Below are 18793 nucleotides of genomic sequence, written 5' to 3' on the forward strand. Positions count from 1 at the left end.
GAAGTCACCTATCTCGAAAGGGCGACGATTAATAGTGGTATATGCCGGTTCAGATGCAGGTTTCGTTCCAAATGCTTTGTTGGTTTTCAAATCCAACCAAATACCAGGGGATTATAGCGATGAGATAAGCTAAAGAAACTACGAGAAATATCTGACAGAGAAATTAATTCCTAATTTGCCACCCAACTCTGTAGTCGTGATTGATAATGCCTCGTACCATAATGTCCAATGTGAGCGTGCACCCACATCATCATCCAGAAAAAGAGTTATGCAGGATTGGTTGACTGATAAGGGTATTCCGTTTTCTACAGAGACGATAAAACCCCAACTGTACGCTTTGGTTAAATCCCATAAATCACGCTATAAGTCATATCAAATCGACAGACTACTTGCTACATATGGGCATACGATTTTGCGTCTACCGCCATACCATCCAGACTTGAACCCAATCGAAATGACTTGGGTTCAAGTTAAAGATTATGTAGCACAAAAGTTGTTACTTTCAGACTCGATAATGCAAGAACATTGCTTAGGGAAGGAATTGCATCAGTTGGGGCAGAAGAATGGTCGAGTCGATGTAGGCACGTAATCGACACTGAGAATAAGTACATTGCGAGCGATCATATAATGGATGAAGTATCAGACAGCATAATCAATCCGGAGGACGATGGTGACAGTGACGGAGAGAGCGTTAGTGATAGCGCGGATGACAGTGAAGGTGATATGAGCAGCTTTCAACCTCTTTCAGAAGATGCGGACTAGAACAAGCTATTGGGTAAGTTAACTGCTATTTTACGATCACATAATTCTTAATCTCTTTGTTCGTTATTGTTATTATTGTTATTTCATTCAATGTTTCTGATTCTGCATGTCCAACAATATCATTATGCTATAGGGTAATGTGTGCTGGCTCTGGTTATAACTACAATAAGGCATTACATACACGCGCTGAGATTTCACTCGAACGCTGGTCACAGTTCAGCTGGCCAGACCGCCAGCGCAGACGGTTCATTTTCATTAACAACTGCTGGCAGTAAGGCGATTTAGCGAAGTGAGGGGGCGTGCAGTGCTACCACCGAGCCCACCCGAACACTGCCGATGTTCTGCGCAGCTTTTTGGCAAGCTCTTCTTGCGGGACCTCTACTTATTAATTCATGTTTGGTAAATTTTAATTTTGCTTTATTATTTTAAAACCTGTTCAGTATTTTAAATATTTCGTATTGTTTTTCAGATATTAATATCCATATAAGTCGTTTCAAAGAATACGTTTATTTATTAATTATTAATGCTGGGACGTACTAAATACTTTAAATATTGTTTTATTTCAAACTTATGTTTTAACTGAAATATTCAAAAGAAGAGTAGTTAACTTAAAATCTATTGTTTTGTGAGTGCATATGCGTTCCTTAGTGGAGTGTTTCAAGCGTTTAATATCCTTATCTTAACTTCTCATTGTTGCATTACCTTGCCTCTATTTTGTCCTATTACGGAATGGTGTTATTGTTGCCTGACCTGGCTTATCTTTCTTCTTGTTCTCCCGTGGTGACGCTGATTTCTTATTGTTTTGATCTTGGTGAGAGATCGTTGACGATTTTCGGTTTATGTGGACGTTTTGAGAGGTATTGCCCATGGGATTTAATTTAGTTTGTTTACTAATCCATTTTATTTTATTTAGCGATTTATGTTTGATTTATCTGTGTTTGATATCTTTCTTTTCCTAAATTTTGGTCTGGTTATGTGTTAAAACATTTTTCTTCTGGATGGTCCTTAACTTTTAATTTCATATGACTGTTTAGGGACCAATGCTTCAGGGCACATCTTGGGTGAGTGATGCCTCTACTAGAAGTTGTCATAAACCTTTCACTTTTATTCACCCTAACTGTTCGTCCCACACTTAATATTATATTCGAGAAGCTTAATATTTTATTTAAAATATAATGATTTTGGTACTAACTTAGTTCTTGTTAATTTTGTAATTTTATTTAAAACTGCAATATTTTACTTGTTAATATATTAATTTATTTTCCAGAAATATTCTTATATTTTAAAATTTTAATTGATTTGATTTTTTAAATGTGATCTGTTCCAAAAATTAATGATATATTTAAGAAATATGGGCGTTCTAATTTTGTAATTTTTGCTCAGTATTATCCCAGAGTCCCTGGATCCTATTTTTTTAATGGGGTGGGTTTTCAGCACAGATTTCATTGCTTCCGCCTGTGTCTGGGTAAGTTAATTTTTTGAGGGTTTTGTAGTATATTTTGTTTGTGCTCCTTACCATGTCCGCTGTTCACGTAACCCTATGGCGTTTGTTGAGCGTAACGTCATTCCTTTCCTTCTTGGGGTTGCGTTGCAACTTTCTGATGGGAATCGAACCCACGTCCTTCCAGGTGAACCAAGCACGCCTTTACCTCCTCGTCCAGGCATCCCTAAAAGTGAATTGAGCCAACGGCACGTGGTATTCCGAAGCGGTCATCCGTTCCACTACTGACCACCCCCCATGTTGTTTAACTGCGGTGATCGGACGAGAACCGGTGCATTCAACATGGAATGGGCGTTGGCTATGCTGTCAATATCTGTGATGAATGGTGTGAAGAAATTGCTGATAGGAGCAGTTATGATCCCTTTCTAGCTTGGTGAGGAATGCAACGGGGAACTGCCTCACTCCTTGTTTCCCTTGCACGCCTCTTAATGACGTCTAGTCCACCTATGACAGCTGATGGTCGAGTTGTTGAGGATCCAACCAGTCCTCGGATTGAGGACACAACGTACGGTAAATCTTTAGATTAGCGGAGTCATCAAACCCACTCCTACTTATTGGCTTCCTGTCCTCAGCCACATTATGCCACCTCACCTGCGGAGAGAAGTCGCTCTTGTCAGAGAATATGACAAGAACATAGCTAATCTGGACCTTTCCGTTCACGACGACATCTTTGACCTTCAGAGGGGCAGGATGTTCAGACATCCATCTGTTGATTATGCACAGGAACTAACTGAGAACCATTTCATTTCATTCAATGAATGGAAAGGGGAGCGAACTAGCAATATCGACCATCTGCTTTGGCCTCTGCTCAGCAAAAACAGCCTTGTTACAGGATTTCTTCTTCCAAGGAGGATACTGTCCGCTCTAAATAAGATCCGCACAAATACAGGAATCTACGCAGAGTCCTTACTGAGATGCGGTAAAGTTCCTTCCCCCAGCGTGACTGTGGTGTCCCTTCTCATGGCCGGTTTCGACAAGCTTCGTCCTAACATGTTCGACGGATGTCAAATACGACGACCCGTTTCTTTCTAACGTTCCGTCAAAATCATTTACATTTCATCCTCATTTCATCATCGCTAGTGAGCTGGAATAGACGCTCCGTTTATTTTGACACACTGTCGCTTTTCGAAACAACGTTTTACAGGATGTTAGGAGGCCATGGGAATCTCGTGATCCGTATCGAGGCGATATGACGAGTTTTATCGTTTGTTCTAATTGACATTTCTCGATCAATAAAACTGAGAAGTGCAGTGCTAGAGACAATATTTTTCTTTTATTTGAAGAAACAATATGCTAAATTGTATGCAGTCCCAAGGTTCCTTTTTAAATACAGTGAAAACATATCTGTAAACACTTGTAATTAATATTTTTCACATTCATTAACCTATAAGCCTAAGTAACATTAACCTATAAGCTATTAGTAACAAACATAGAGTCACATTAAATATTGCCTACACCTTATGTGCTGTAGAAAATTATTATTATTATTATTATTATTATTATTATTATTATTATTATTATTATTATTATTAACAAATACATCGCTATTGGGTATTATCCGGGTCACAATTGTCACTTACAGTAGTGAAATAATAAAGTAAAATTAAAACATAAGTACACAGACGCAACAACAACAACAAACAATTCCATGAAGAGAAATTATTACAAGAGATACTACTAGTTTAATATTTTAAATCCAGCATCATATACAAATTCACACACAACTTGAGTATTTCCAGTGCTCAACACTACGGCTTACAATACCATAGGTTGAGTTTTCTACTAGCTTAACGTTACAAGTTATAATACAGTAAAGTTAAAACATAATTACCCAACAACAATCACTACAACAACAAGAGTACAAGCAAAGCAATTCCATGGAAAGGAAATATTACAAGAAATACTATTAGTTTAACATTCTAAATCCAGAATCATAGACAAAATCGCACAAAACTTAAGTATTTCTAGTGCTTTAACACTACGCCTTACAATACTATTGGTTGAGCTTGCTACTAGCTTAACATTACAAGTGATAATAAAATAAATTAAAATGTAATTATTCTACAACAACAACAACAACAACAACAACAACAACAACAACAACAACAACAACAACAACAACAACAACAACAAAAAGACAACGTTGGATCAAGATGGCAGTGACTTACATAATGTTCGCGTGTAATATTGTAGCTTAGAACTATTGAATAATCTTTAATTCTAAGCTATATTTTACCTTCTGAAGCACCAGAGGCAAGCTGCTAAGTACTTTTGTAAGTGAATGTGGTTTTAAATCTGCATTGTGGAGGTTAGCATTCATTAAAGGATCAGTTTCATAGCTAACCTCATCCTGCTAGTTAACCGATAATGGCAGCCTCTGTTGATGGAGGTCGGCAAGATATTTCTAATTCATCTAAATAATGAAAATCAGCAAGTTTCAAGTAACCTCATGAATCAACAGGATAAAGAAGGCATCATTATCACCCGTCCTGGTGATCCAGGTAACCTCATGACAACCTCGGTTACTGTTCCTAAAATACCTAATCAATCTACTAACAACCCAAGTTTAAGTTACTCCACAGCAACGCAATCTTATCCTACCAAAGATCAAGCTATTGTTATTGAATCTTATGATGGTATGAGTATCTGAGATTATATACTAGCAAATGGAAAACTGACTACCCCTAGTAACATCCGATTTGTCTCACGGTTATCTAATAGAAGAATATGTATCTTCCTTGCAAGTCAGAAGTGTGTTGAAGAATTAATTTCAAAACACCCCAGGATTCTCATAAATAGTGTTTCCTTGGAAATAAGACCTCTCCTAACTAAAACAAACGATTTATTCTATCTAACGTTTGCCCTCTAATTCTGAACTGCTACATCTACAACTCTTCAGTGTTCCCAAGACCAAAACTGTGGCCCTTTGCCCTCAGTCGAAACTACTGTAACCTCTCCTTTGGAATTTCCTCAAAACCCCTCATGTGTTCATCTTGCTGGATCAAAGAGGCCACTATCACTATCCAGCAGTGAAACTACAGACACAAAAGAGCTTGATTTTAAGAAACCTCCCCTAACAACTGAACCTACAACAAGTGAACAGACAGGGAAACACAAGACGAAACAAACTTATAAGAAATCAAATACAGAGAAGGAAAGCACAACTATTAGTGATATGCTTAAGCCAATTAAGCAAGTTCTAGAAGCCAACCCTCAGTCCTTTCAGTTTCATAACTAACCTCACCCTGCCAGTTAACCGATGATGGCCGCCTCTATTGGTGGAGGTGGGCAAGATATTTCTAATTCACTGAATCTAAATAATGAAAATCAGCAAGTCTCAAGTAACCTCATGAATCAGGAAACAGTATTAGAGTTAATCACATAACAACAATATCTTCCAATTACACCCAAGATCTAGAGGGTTTAAAAACTTTAAAACCTTTAAAAACTATATCCAAACTACACTGAAAAGTCCAGAAAGAGCAGGAGTTCTCGACTAGTCAATAAACTGCTTAAGGCTAGCAGTCAAAACCGAGATGAAGCAATTAACAGTTTAATTCCTGATTACTCCAGCGTTGGCTCTACTTCCCTTACATACTGATAATAATATTCCTTCTACACCTGTTTGTCATTCTTATGACCATAACATTACTTCAATGGAACCTCAACAGTTTTCGATCACCGCGAGAGTATTTACAACTTATACTAAATAAACATCAGCCTTAAGTTGCCTGTCTACAAGAAACTAACTTTCAAGACAACTTTGTTTCCCATTTAAGACAATTCAACGTGTATTATAAAACCGAATTAATCCAAATCATACAAGTGGAGGCCTAGCTACCTATGATAAAAATAATTTACACCATCAAGAGGTTCCTTTAACTACTGATTTAGAAACAATCGCAGTTTTGTTATACCTACCACAAGTTATATGCGTATGCAATGTTTATTTTCCTACTAATAGTACATATCAGGCTGATGATTTAAGAAACCTAATACACCAACTCCCCAAACCCTTCATTTTGATGGGTGATTTTAATAGCCATAACAGTTTGTGTCGTAGTCGCAATACTAATGCAAAGGGGGAAGAATTAAATTATATACTAGATGAATTTATTCTAGTATTATTGAACTCAACTGCTCTGAACCGTTTTGATATAGCACACGGAACATGTAGTAGCATAGATTTAACTATATGTAAGCCAGACATAGCTGCACTGTTTAACTGGTCCACTGAAATGAAATAGTGTATGGCTTTTAGTATCGGGAGTGTCCGAGGACATGTTCGGCTCACCAGGTGCAGGTCTTTTGATTTGACACCCGTAGGCGACCTGCGCGTCGTGATGAGGATGAAATGATGATAAAGACGACACATACACCCAGCCCCCGTGCCAGCGAAATTAACCAATGATGGTTAAAATTCCCGACCCTGCCGGGAATCGAACCCGGGACCCCTGTGACCAAAGGCCAGCACGCTAACCATTTAGCCATGGAGCCGGACAACTGGTCCATTTATTCAAGTCTACAAGGAAGTGAACGCTTCACCATCATTATTAACGATGACCATAGTTCTGTAGGCAACTTATCAAAACCCCAATACTGTAACTGGAATTTAAATAAGGCCAATTGGGAATCATTTAAAAAGACTGTAAATAACTATTTAAACGATCTAACTTAAAAAAATAAATTTCGTTCTAAACACATCAGTGATATTGTTCAAGACTTTACTGAAGTAATAATTAAATCTGCTGACCAGAGTATCCCGAAAACATCTCCTATTCCCTTCAAGAAAAAGGCATAACTCCTGTAAAGAGGCTATCAAAAATAAAAACCGTGCTTACTACCTCTACAAAAGAAATACTACGCCTGAAAACGAAATCAATTTTCAGAAATATCGAGCAATAGCAAGAAATAAAATAAACTAAAGTAAGAAAATCTCCTGGTTAATATTCGTCTCCTCCTTAACCTTCCAAACTTCAAAAAAGGTTTTGTGGAATAAAATACAAAGAATAAGTGGTAAATACAATACATTCTTTATTAAATCTCTAACAGATCCAGCCACTGGATGAATTATAAATGAACCTCAAAAAATAGCTGATCAACTGACTAACTCATTTGCAGAAACCTCTAGCGATAACAATTATGAACCTGAATTTCTTCATATGAAAAATCGATATCCAATAGACTTAAGTGAAACTGTACCTAGACTGAACTATGCATAATGATACTTTACAGTTACAAGAAATTGTTACAGAATTCAACAAATGCGGTAGATCTAGTCGCGGCCCAGACACCATTCCATATGAATTTTTAAAACAGCTTCCACATAGCGCACTCAATTATTTACTTGCTATTTTCAACTATATATGGAGTTCAAAACTATTTCCAGATCAATGGCGTTGTGCTATTGTAGTGCCTATAACTCAAACCAGGAAAGGTCATGTTAATCCCAGATAATTATCGTCCCATCGCTTTGACAAATACAATGTGTAAGTTAATGGAGAAAATTGTTAACAATAGATTACGCTGGTATTTGGAACATATACACATTTTTAGTGATGCAAAATATGTTTTTCGTAATGTACCGTTCCCGTCTGAAATACAGTCCACCGGCGCCAATCGGAGAGCTGCGTGTTCGGTTCTTAAAAATTGATCGGGCTAAAATAAATTAAAAATCTCAGGATAAAATAAATACCATGGGTATATGAACGGGAAACAGTATCATATTTCCGAAATAAAATACAAAATAAAGGGGTAAGATGGATTTATTGACTATTAAACATTATTGAAATTCGAGATAAACAAAAATAATTAAAATATGGCTCAAATAAATGCCAAAAAAAATTAATATGTGCCGAGCACATAATTAACATAAATTTACAACAAATTACAAAGGACGGGCAATGTCCCGTTTCAAAATGAAAACATTTACAAAATCAACGCAACGACCTGGGGAAGAAATTCACACTTCGCTTCGACCTACGCAGTTAAATTCATTTTAACGCATCCTGACGGATATCATTTAAATTATAATTACAGGACATACCGCGACAGAATAAAATAATGCTAAATCCGATCCATAATAAAACTATATATATATACATCACTTTTCATCAAATCAATATTTCAGGGACCTTAGCTTACATCTACACTGAATTTACTTAACAGACCGTTCTGTTATAAATTGGATGGCTTAGAAGCCTGCTTCCCAATAGAATGAGTTTCGGACTCATATTTAAGAACAAATCTTTTCAACGCTGGCCATGACATAATCAACAACAATCCAAGTAACACAAATTAATACAGGAGAAAAAAAAACACTCTCGGAGAAATCTGTAATGACATGCAATAAAAAATAATAACATCTGTGTATTCAATATCTGAAATATAAACCATAAGATACTAGACTCCTTCATATAAAAAGAACATCGAACTCCAGGCTCAGCTATCCGTCTGTTGATCTTTCACTAGCACGCTGTAATATAAATCACTGAACTCTTCTAATGCTCCAGCTATGAAACATCTTACTTCGCCAGAAAAGACTCTAACTAATTGGTTTGGTAAATCTTGCCTGAGAAATTCTAATATGTTTGGAAACATAAATTACGCTGCCATTCACTTCTCTGTTCATTTAATTAATACAAGGCCTCAAACTCCAATTAAAGCACAATACACATTCCTATGGCCTTAACTACATATTCCAATATAACACGGCTTGCAGATATGATACTCAACACATCTGGCCTAACACTTTGGGGTCCGTGAGTTCGATTCTCACAATCATAATGAACACTTGAGGCAAATCAAACCTCTCTCTCTCCATGCAGCTGACACCATTATATCTTTCCGATATTCACACATAGTAATCTCAGTTACAGGCTAATCTTGCCTTTTTCTCGTAAAAACATAACTCAATACCAATTAGCTAGTTCTCTCTGCGGATCTAGAAGATATTAGTTCGACGGTGCACTTATACGTTGGTCATCACTGCCATGTATTCCTATAAACGTGCTACATGCAGGAAAAAAAAAAAACCTTGCTAAATTTTATTCCCAGACCAAACTTTAGGCTGTGTAGCCTTCATACTAAAAGAGTCTGCATCTTATACCAAAATGGAATACACAGTTACCTTTAGACATATATATCCTCATCTACACCTAATCATTTCCCTCTTTCCCATCTTATAAAAAGGTAATAAAGTAAAATATAAAAATCAGGGTTCCAAACATGCATTTCCCTGAAACATGACACTAATCTATAAAAATACAACATAGCTCAGTCACAACAAGACTGACATTTACATTTACATTACATTACACTGGGATCGAATTAGCCTAATTCCTTCTATCTAAGCATGCCTATAATTAAAAATGAACTTAACTGGTAGCGTCTCAGTTTCTTCATGATTCCAGGCCACAGCGTCCAGCAAATTACGCCATTATTGCACCAAACTGCATGGCGTTATCAAATACTCTGCAAGTCTTTTCTTCTCTCTTCATCATTATGTAATAGTGCTTCGCACACACCATTTAATTGTACCGATACGATGACGACGGTTCGTACAAGTCCTTCGCGAAACCGAACGCGTACCGGACACGGTATTTGCACAAACCGTATGCAAATTACGCATACGCGGGTACGGAAATATCGACAGTAACTATCGTTTTATTGATATAATCCCATGTCACCACCGCACTTTGACATACGTGATACCTAATATTATTTATATAGCAAAGGTAATTGCTCTGTTAATATACTATGCACACTCGTAACTGCAATCTAACACTTGCATTCATGTAATGCATATTTTCAGAAAGGAAAACGTTTCAGCTTCACAAATTTACTACTCATATGTTCACACTGGTCACTTAAAAAAGTTACTTTCCTATACCACTGGTTTAATATCAGAAACACCGACCCGCGCGGTTCACACTTCAAAAGCAGAGTGACTTTCCAAGTTCAGAGGCTACTATATACACCAAGCTCCCGGTATTAGTCATGTCTTAGGGGATTCCACTGACGCGGTGACGTTACTGCTCACCCACTACTCTGCAAAAGCGCTGATTCAATAAAAATATGTTAATTACTTTATTAATTCAAATTAAGTATTGCAACTGTCTACAGGTAGTTCTTTTAATGTTTAACTGGCTTCTATTTCATATAAAAACCGTGGAGTCGAGCTTTATAACAAATTGCCTGATAAATAAAGGGTAGTGCAGCACTGTAAATTTAGAAGTTGGTAAGACTGACTTAATTTGTTTTGTAAATCCCTTCATTCTGCCATATCGCTTCCAGGGCTGTGATTGGTCCTTTATAATCGGCCGCTCTCAAACACTCTTGTGCATCCCCGAGTGACTCATACGGAGTACGCGACATTTTCACTGTTGCTATGCTTAGATAAGAAGCTATTACTGATGTCACCCGATGACGGAATACTGCATTACGCAACTTCTAGGTCGCATCATGACTCCCTTCGAATATGAACTGCAAAATATTACAACATATTATATAATTGATATTTGGGGCATATATGATATGGCACAGTAAAGCACGTTCAACAACAGATACTCTGATATATAATGTGAGGTAAGAATTGGTTGTAGGATTATATATCCTGAACGTACCATGTTATACCGATTGCCTGACTAGTGCACGCAATAAAGCAGGCTATGCTACAAATTTTGAAAACCAGCACCTGCAATAACTCCTTCGGGATATTTTATGATTCAGAAATCGCATTAAACGCAATAGGAAGTCCATCATGGAAAAACATCCTTGTACAAGAAATACAACTGTTGTTTAACAACATTATGAAAGGGGGCAAACAAGTCATCCTTGTGTGGGTACCCTCACACAGAGATATTCAAGAAAATGAATCTGCTGATCAGGCAGTTAAAGACGCTACCTACCTATCGCTAGGCGATCTAACTGTAGCTACCCCTCACACTGACATTATTACCTATGCTAAAACGAAATTTTACCAACAGTGGAAGATAAAATGGCTTCAAACTTCAAACAGTAAACTCCATGAAGTAACAACGGAATCTTCAGTACAACACTATCTTCACAACCTTCACAGCCAAGATCAAGTCCTAATCTAGAATACGGATCAGCCACTCCAAGATGAGTCACAGATACCTACTTGAGAAGAAACAGCCTCCCATCTGTACAACATGCAATAGTGTGTTGACTGTGAAGCACATCATTACAAGCTGTTCACTGTACGACCAATGGCGCCAGTACCACGGTATACCTAAGGAGATTAAGGAGGCATTCTCATCTCCTTCAATGCGCAAACAAATTACCAAGTTTTTCAAAGACACTGGTCTGTATTACAAAATTAACTGTTCAGTTTAAAATACATAAATTTTAAATTCCTTTCATTCTTCACTCTACTGTAATTTATTGTAAATTCTACAATCAGAAGTCACGATAAGACCTTAGTGTTAAAGTGACTCTAAACTAACTTATTAAAAAACAAAAATAACTACAACAACAAGAGTACAACAAGCAATTCCATGGAAATGCAACATTGCAAGAAACACTACTATTTTAACATTCTAAATCAGGCATCAACATGTACAAATTCACACACATAACTTAAGTAATTATAGAGCTTAACACTTACTGCTTACAGTACCCTAGGGTGAGCTTATTACTAGCTTAACATTACAAGTCATAATAAAGTAAAGTTAAAACGTAATTACTCAACAACAACAAGAACAACTACAATAGTACAACAAGCAATTCCATGCAAACAAATATTTACATTAAAGTAAAGTTGAAACAAAATTAACCAACAACAACCAGAACAACAATTACAACAACAAGAATACAACAAGCAATTCAACGGAGAGAAAATATTACATGAAATACTACTAGTCTAACATTTTAAATCCAGCAGGAAATCACAAATTCAGCATCCGTCATTTACAACTTTTACTTTTCACTTTACATTCGCACTAATTATCTTCTTAAACGGTTTGATACCGGAAGGGAATCTATCAAAGACTGCTGCAGGTAATTTACTCCAATCCCTTATGGTCCTGTTTACGAAGGAAGACTTGCCTACCTCCGTATGCTGGTTTCTAGCCTTAATTTTATGCTTGTGATCGTTTCTTGATATGCACGAGGGAGGTTTCACTCTATTCCTAATACTACTCCAGGCAGCCCTTCCCGTGTAGCTCTTATAGAGTCCACACAGGGAAGGTCTAGTTCTTCTAGATTCAAGACTTTCCCAATTCCTCCTATTCCCGTTTACGAAACTCATCGCTCTTCTTTGAAAGTTTTCGAGGGAATTTATTAAACCTACCATGTACGGATACCAGCAAGCAGATCCATATTCGAGAACCGGTCTTACAAAACATATACACTGACTGACAGAGCAAATGCAACACCAAGAAGGAGTGGTCAGAACTTTATGCCAATTGCAGGGTAGACTGACGTCACTGAGGTATGCTCATGATGTGAAATGCGCCGCTGTGCTGCGCACGTAGCGAACGATAAATGGGACACGGCGTTGGCGAATGGCCCACTTCGTACCGTGATTTCTCAGCCGACAGTCATTGTAGAACGTGTTGTCGTGTGCCACAGGACACGTGTATAGCTAAGAATGCCAGACCGCCGTCAACGGAGGCATTTCCAGCAGACAGACGACTTTACGAGGGGTATGGTGATCGGGCTGAGAAGGGCAGGTTGGTCGCTTCGTCAAATCGCAGCCGATACCCACAGGGATGTGTCCACGGTGCAGCGCCTGTGGCGAAGATGGTTGGCGCAGGGACATGTGGCACGTGCGAGGGGTCCAGGCGCAGCCCGAGTGACGTCAGCACGCGAGGATCGGCGCATCCGCCGCCAAGCGGTGGCAGCCCCGCACGCCACGTCAACCGCCATTCTTCAGCATGTGCAAGACACCCTGGCTGTTCCAATATTGACCAGAACAATTTCCCGTCGATTGGTTGAAGGAGGCCTGCACTCCCGGTGTCCGCTCAGAAGACTACCATTGACTCCACAGCATAGACGTGCACGCCTGGCATGGTGCCGGGCTAGAGCGACTTGGATGAGGGAATGGCGGAACGTCGTGTTCTCCGATGAGTCACGCTTCTGTTCTGTCAGTGATAGTCACCGCAGACGAGTGTGGCGTCGGCGTGGAGAAAGGTCAAATCCGGCAGTAACTGTGGAGCGCCCTACCGCTAGACAACGCGGCATCATGGTTTGGGGCGCTATTGCGTATGATTCCACGTCACCTCTAGTGCGTATTCAAGGCACGTTAAATGCCCACCGCTACGTGCAGCATGTGCTGCGGCCGGTGGCACTCCCGTACCTTCAGGGGCTGCCCAATGCTCTGTTTCAGCAGGATAATGCCCGCCCACACACTGCTCGCATCTCCCAACAGGCTCTACGAGGTGTACAGATGCTTCCGTGGCCAGCGTACTCTCCGGATCTCTCACCAATCGAACACGTGTGGGATCTCATTGGACGCCGTTTGCAAACTCTGCCCCAGCCTCGTACGGACGACCAACTGTGGCAAATGGTTGACAGAGAATGGAGAACCATCCCTCAGGACACCATCCGCACTCTTATTGACTCTGTACCTCGACGTGTTTCTGCGTGCATCGCCGCTCGCGGTGGTCCTACATCCTACTGAGTCGATGCCATGCGCATTGTGTAACCAGCATATCGGTTTGAAATAAACATCAATTATTCGTCCGTGCCGTCTCTGTTTTTTCCCCAACTTTCATCCCTTTCGAACCACTCCTTCTTGGTGTTGCATTTGCTCTGTCAGTCAGTGTACATATAAGCTTTACTTTTGTAAGTGGAATTTGCTTTCTTGAGATTCCGCATAATAAAGTGTAACGATCTCCAGGATTTCTTAACTACATTTTCCACTTGCTCTGACCAGTTCAAGTCTTTTCTAATAGTAACAGCTAATTAGAACTATCAACTTTAACAACAATTCCTCGCCCCCCCACTAGTTGATAAATCCCTCTTTCCTGTCTTTTTTATTGAAACACAATTTCTTGCTTTTTCCACAGCTGACTTGCATTCGATTTTCACGCGCCCATTTTTCAATCGTATCTAAATCCTGCTGAAGCAATAGTTCGTCCTCTTCCGTCTCTATCTCCCGGTATATGATGCAATCATCAGCAAAGAGGCGTAATTCCGATTTTATCGAATCGAATCAGGCAGATCATTCATGAAAAGTATGAAAAGAATTGGCGCACTACCGTGAGCCACACCAGACGTAACGTGTATTGGAGAAGATAGCGTTTCTCCCACGCGTACCCTTTGAGATCTTCCATTGAGGAGTTCTCGTATCTATTTCACCACTCTGATGTCAATGTCCGTACGCGCTAAGTTGTTAAGGAGGATGTCATGTTGCACAAAATCGAATGCCTTAGCAAAATCAATTACTGTTGCATCAATTCTTGACCCACTGTCGAGCTTATCCGATATATCTTGACATACCGAAGAGAGCTGGATTTCGCAGGAGAAGCCTTCACCAAAACTATTCTGCCCCTTAAATATCATTCCATAAGAGTCCAATTTTAACCTCAAATGATCTACTATTACTTGCTCCATTTGTTTGCATACGATTGACGTCAAACTTACCGGTCTATGGTTATTCTAGTCGCTCTTGTCACCCCCTTTGTGAATAGGAACTACAATGTCCGAATTCCAATCTTCTGGAATCTTTGAACTGTTCAGTGATATATTAAAGATTCTTATTAAGTATGGTAGGATCGCTTTACCTCCGAGTTTAAATGCCTCACCGGAAATAGAATCTGGCCCACAAATTTTAGTTTTTCTGAGTTTGGAAAGACCTTTACGCAATAATGAAGCTTTAATTTGGAAATCATTATTAGTTTTCGGAAAATTGTCCCTGAATAATTGGGTCACCGGACTGAAAATATTTCTGTAGTGCTTATTTAACGCTTTGGCTTTATCTACATCTGTTGTCGCCAATAAATCCCCTCCTATTAGTGTCGTGCGTTGTTCGAACTTGAGACGGGTTACCAAGACAGAACATCATGTGCCTTGTAGCATATGCAACCAGTATCACGCATGAGTGGAGCGTGTAAGCTAAAATGCCCGAGTTTGCTCCAATTCGTTCGACAGGGCATGTTCGAAGCGAAGTTTGCTGACTAGGAAGGATGGCCTTGCTTGCTTTACTGACGTTGCAAGCAATGCGGTTTTTTCCAGATATAGGGAATCCCTTGTTTACATAGAGCAAAGCCCGGGAATTCGGAGGTATAAAAGGGCGATGGAATGGTTGAGTTACCCGTTAGTTTTGACCTGAAGTCACCATGCCACGGAAATCGATGGACAGCGTTATGGCTAAAATTCAAAGCAGTGAATATAAACTAATCAAGAGAGATGGGCTCAGTTCTGATCTTTGGAAGAAGTTCCTGCTTGTGGTCACTGCAGATAGTGTCCGGTTCCATGGCTAAATGGTTAGCGTGCTGGTCTTTGGTCATAAGGGTCCCGGGTTCGATTCCCAGCAGGGTCTGGAATTTTAACCATAATTGGTTAATTCCCCTGGCACGCGGACTGGGTGTATGTGTTGCCTTCATCATCATTTCATCCTCATCACGACGCGCAGGTCGCCTACGGGAGTCAAATCAGAAGACCTGCACCTGGCGAGCCGAAGTCCTCGGACACATCCCGGAACTATAAGCCATACGCCATTTCATTTTACTGCAGATAATCAGCAGACAGGGTATATTTCCTGTGAAATGTGCAATGCACTGTGCAACTCATTAAAAAAAACAAGTTTGCAAATTTGATGCTGGCTTTTCTCGCCAAGTATTGCCCGGCATTACAAAGCAAACCATAACTAGCGCGTGTGTTTTCATGTGTGCCAAAGATTTCCGACCGTTTAACACTGTTGCCGAAGAAGGCTTTAAAGAAATAGGGCAAGAACTAATTAATATCGGTGCTAATTTTGGGAAAGTATATATTGTTGATGTGTTACCGCATCCTTCCACCATCAGTAGAAACGTCCAAGCAAAGGCAGATGAAATACGGGGCGAAATAATGCCTCTGATTATTTCTGCTATGCACGACAAATGTGTCTCGGCTGCTGTTGATATGTGGATTGACCAATACAACCAAACCCATTATCTGACGCTGACTATGCAGCATATAGACAGAGAGTTGAAGCTGATCAGTAATGTGCTTTTTACTACAAAATTTCCGAATACAAAGAAAACAAGTGCAAGTATAATTGAGGAAGTTCACGAAAGAATGTCCGAGTTAAACATTCCACAATGTGATTATGAAGACATGTTTTTTGTAACAGATCAGGGTTCAAACATAAAGGAAGCATTCGAAGAACATAGACGTCTGTCTTGTTCTGCTCACTGTATAAATACAGCACTTGCGCACTTATTCGATGAAACGAGATTTCTTGTGGAAGATGCTACAGTATCTGCAAATACAATAAACGCCGCAAAGGCAGTAGTGATGTATCTGAGAAAAGCGGTCTTGCTGCCCCGCTTCAAACAACGGTACGGCAAGAAGTAATGACGAGGTGAAATAGTTTCTATACGATGTTATAGTATGTTTTTAAGCAGTATGATCAAATTGTTGCGCTGCTGCGAAATAATAATGCCTTTAAAAAGTTAGATGGCTTCAGTTATGATGTTTCAGAAGAGATCTAGCTTTCCTTAAACCATTCAAAGAAGCAACCGATGATCTGGAACATGACACAGCACCAACAATTCACTTAGTACTCTTGTGTTTCCGTAAACTGCGGAAGCACTGCTCAGTCAGTGAACCAGACACTGAGGTATTTGTTAATGATTGACTTGTTCATTTTCTGTCACTTAAGTAATATGCATATAGTCATTACATTGGCCGGCTCCATGGCTAAATGGTTAGCATGCTGGCCTTTGGTCACAGGGGTCCCGGGTTAGATTCCTGACAGGGTCGGGAATTTTAACCATCATTGGTTAATTTCGCTGGTACGGGGGCTGGGTGTATGTTTTGTCTTCAACATCATTTCATCCTCATCACGACGCGCAGGTCGCTTACAGGAGTCATGTCGTATCGCTGATCAGGCACTCCTGCAGGTCATAAGTCGTGAACACGCTGTTCGAAAATAAATTCGAACCGCGACCTCACAGTGCAGAAATAAAGGTAGATATAAGAAATGTTGAGTCAGAAAATGAAATAAAACTTAAGGTATCAAGAGGAAATAATTATATGGGTAAGAAAATGAGATTGAAATATTCATTGGGAATTACTAAAGGAGATGCAGTTCTGAGCTTTCAGACAGTGGTGAAATGTTTGAACAAACACAGGATTTTGGTCATTCCTTATCACTGTATGTACATGGTCAAGGATGACAGAGCGCGGCTTAAACCGCACGTAGTACAGGGAAAATTCCGAGGTTCGACCTTCTGGAACAATTGAGAAGGTTGAGAATTCCCTCAGGGAAGGGATGCTGCCAGCCAATGAGAATAAGACAAATCAGAAGTACACAGGGTTCAAAGTTCGGCTGAGCATAGCAACAGCGAAATACAGAATTAACTTAAGGGAGAACTCAGAGAGGTGATCAGTTAGTTCAAAGCTCACAGTCAGAAGAGGTAGTTGGGAAGGAAGCTGAAGGTCTGGCGGGGACATTGAGCCAGTCAGGTCGCGAACAGAACTTGAAGTGAAGTTCGAAGTCAGGAATATTATCATTGATAATAGTACTCTTAGACAATACGTCAGGAAGTCTGAACACTCCAGTAAAAGAGTGGTAGGGTGAAGAGAACGCACTGGCGGACTCGTAAATTAACGAGAAAATAAGGGAAGCCTATTAAGTAAATTAGGCTTACGCGACCAGGGAAAAGCACCGGATTCTGACAAGCAGTGGAAGCACATAATCCCTATTGCGCTAGTAAGGACGTAAAGTAAAGGGTGACAATTAAGGACTTTGACTGTTCTTCAATAGGAGTGAAGTTCTCTGGAGGAACCCACTCAATAGACACTAACTATACAGAGGAGGCTAGAGGGAAGCATCACTCAGGGACTAAAGTCTCCTATTATCAAGGAAACAGGGATAAGACTGTACAAGATTGGGCCGGTCAGTAGGGAAGAGGTAACCACGGATCGACAGGTTCCAGTACAACATATGAACTCAATCACCTAGTGAATAGCCTGGACTGTAACATTGTAATTTAGAACTGTATCTCTTGGGGAACCAGTGAAGGGAAGAAGTGTATCAGCGTGTGCTAACGTGTGATAGTGAAACTCAGGCTTCAAGAAAGAAGACGTCGTAGAAGACTCCCGTCGCTCAGAAGATAAGTATTAACTAGTATTGAGTGAACTAAATAGGGAACTAAGAACTTTTAGCTAGAGAGAAAGTTGTGCAGGATTAGGAAGTTCCCTAATTCAAGATCAAATTAGCATCAAGAGTTGTATATATAGATGTATATATTGTACAGTGAATAACTTTGGGAAATTTCAATATATTAATTCTTGGCATTAAGCCACCTTAATTTGGTGTTATCATTGTAGAGTATAGTGCATTTCAGAACCCTATCC

General features: G+C 39.6%; 1 pseudogene; it reads right to left on the reverse strand.

The window, feature by feature from the left end:
* Positions 1–2443: 2443 nt before the first annotated feature.
* Positions 2444–2562, reverse strand: LOC136877885 (5S ribosomal RNA; annotated as a pseudogene).
* Between the last annotated feature and the right edge of the window lie 16231 nt (positions 2563–18793).

Source organism: Anabrus simplex, chromosome 7 (genome assembly GCF_040414725.1).
Source record: "Anabrus simplex isolate iqAnaSimp1 chromosome 7, ASM4041472v1, whole genome shotgun sequence".
NCBI lineage: Eukaryota > Metazoa > Arthropoda > Insecta > Orthoptera > Tettigoniidae > Anabrus > Anabrus simplex.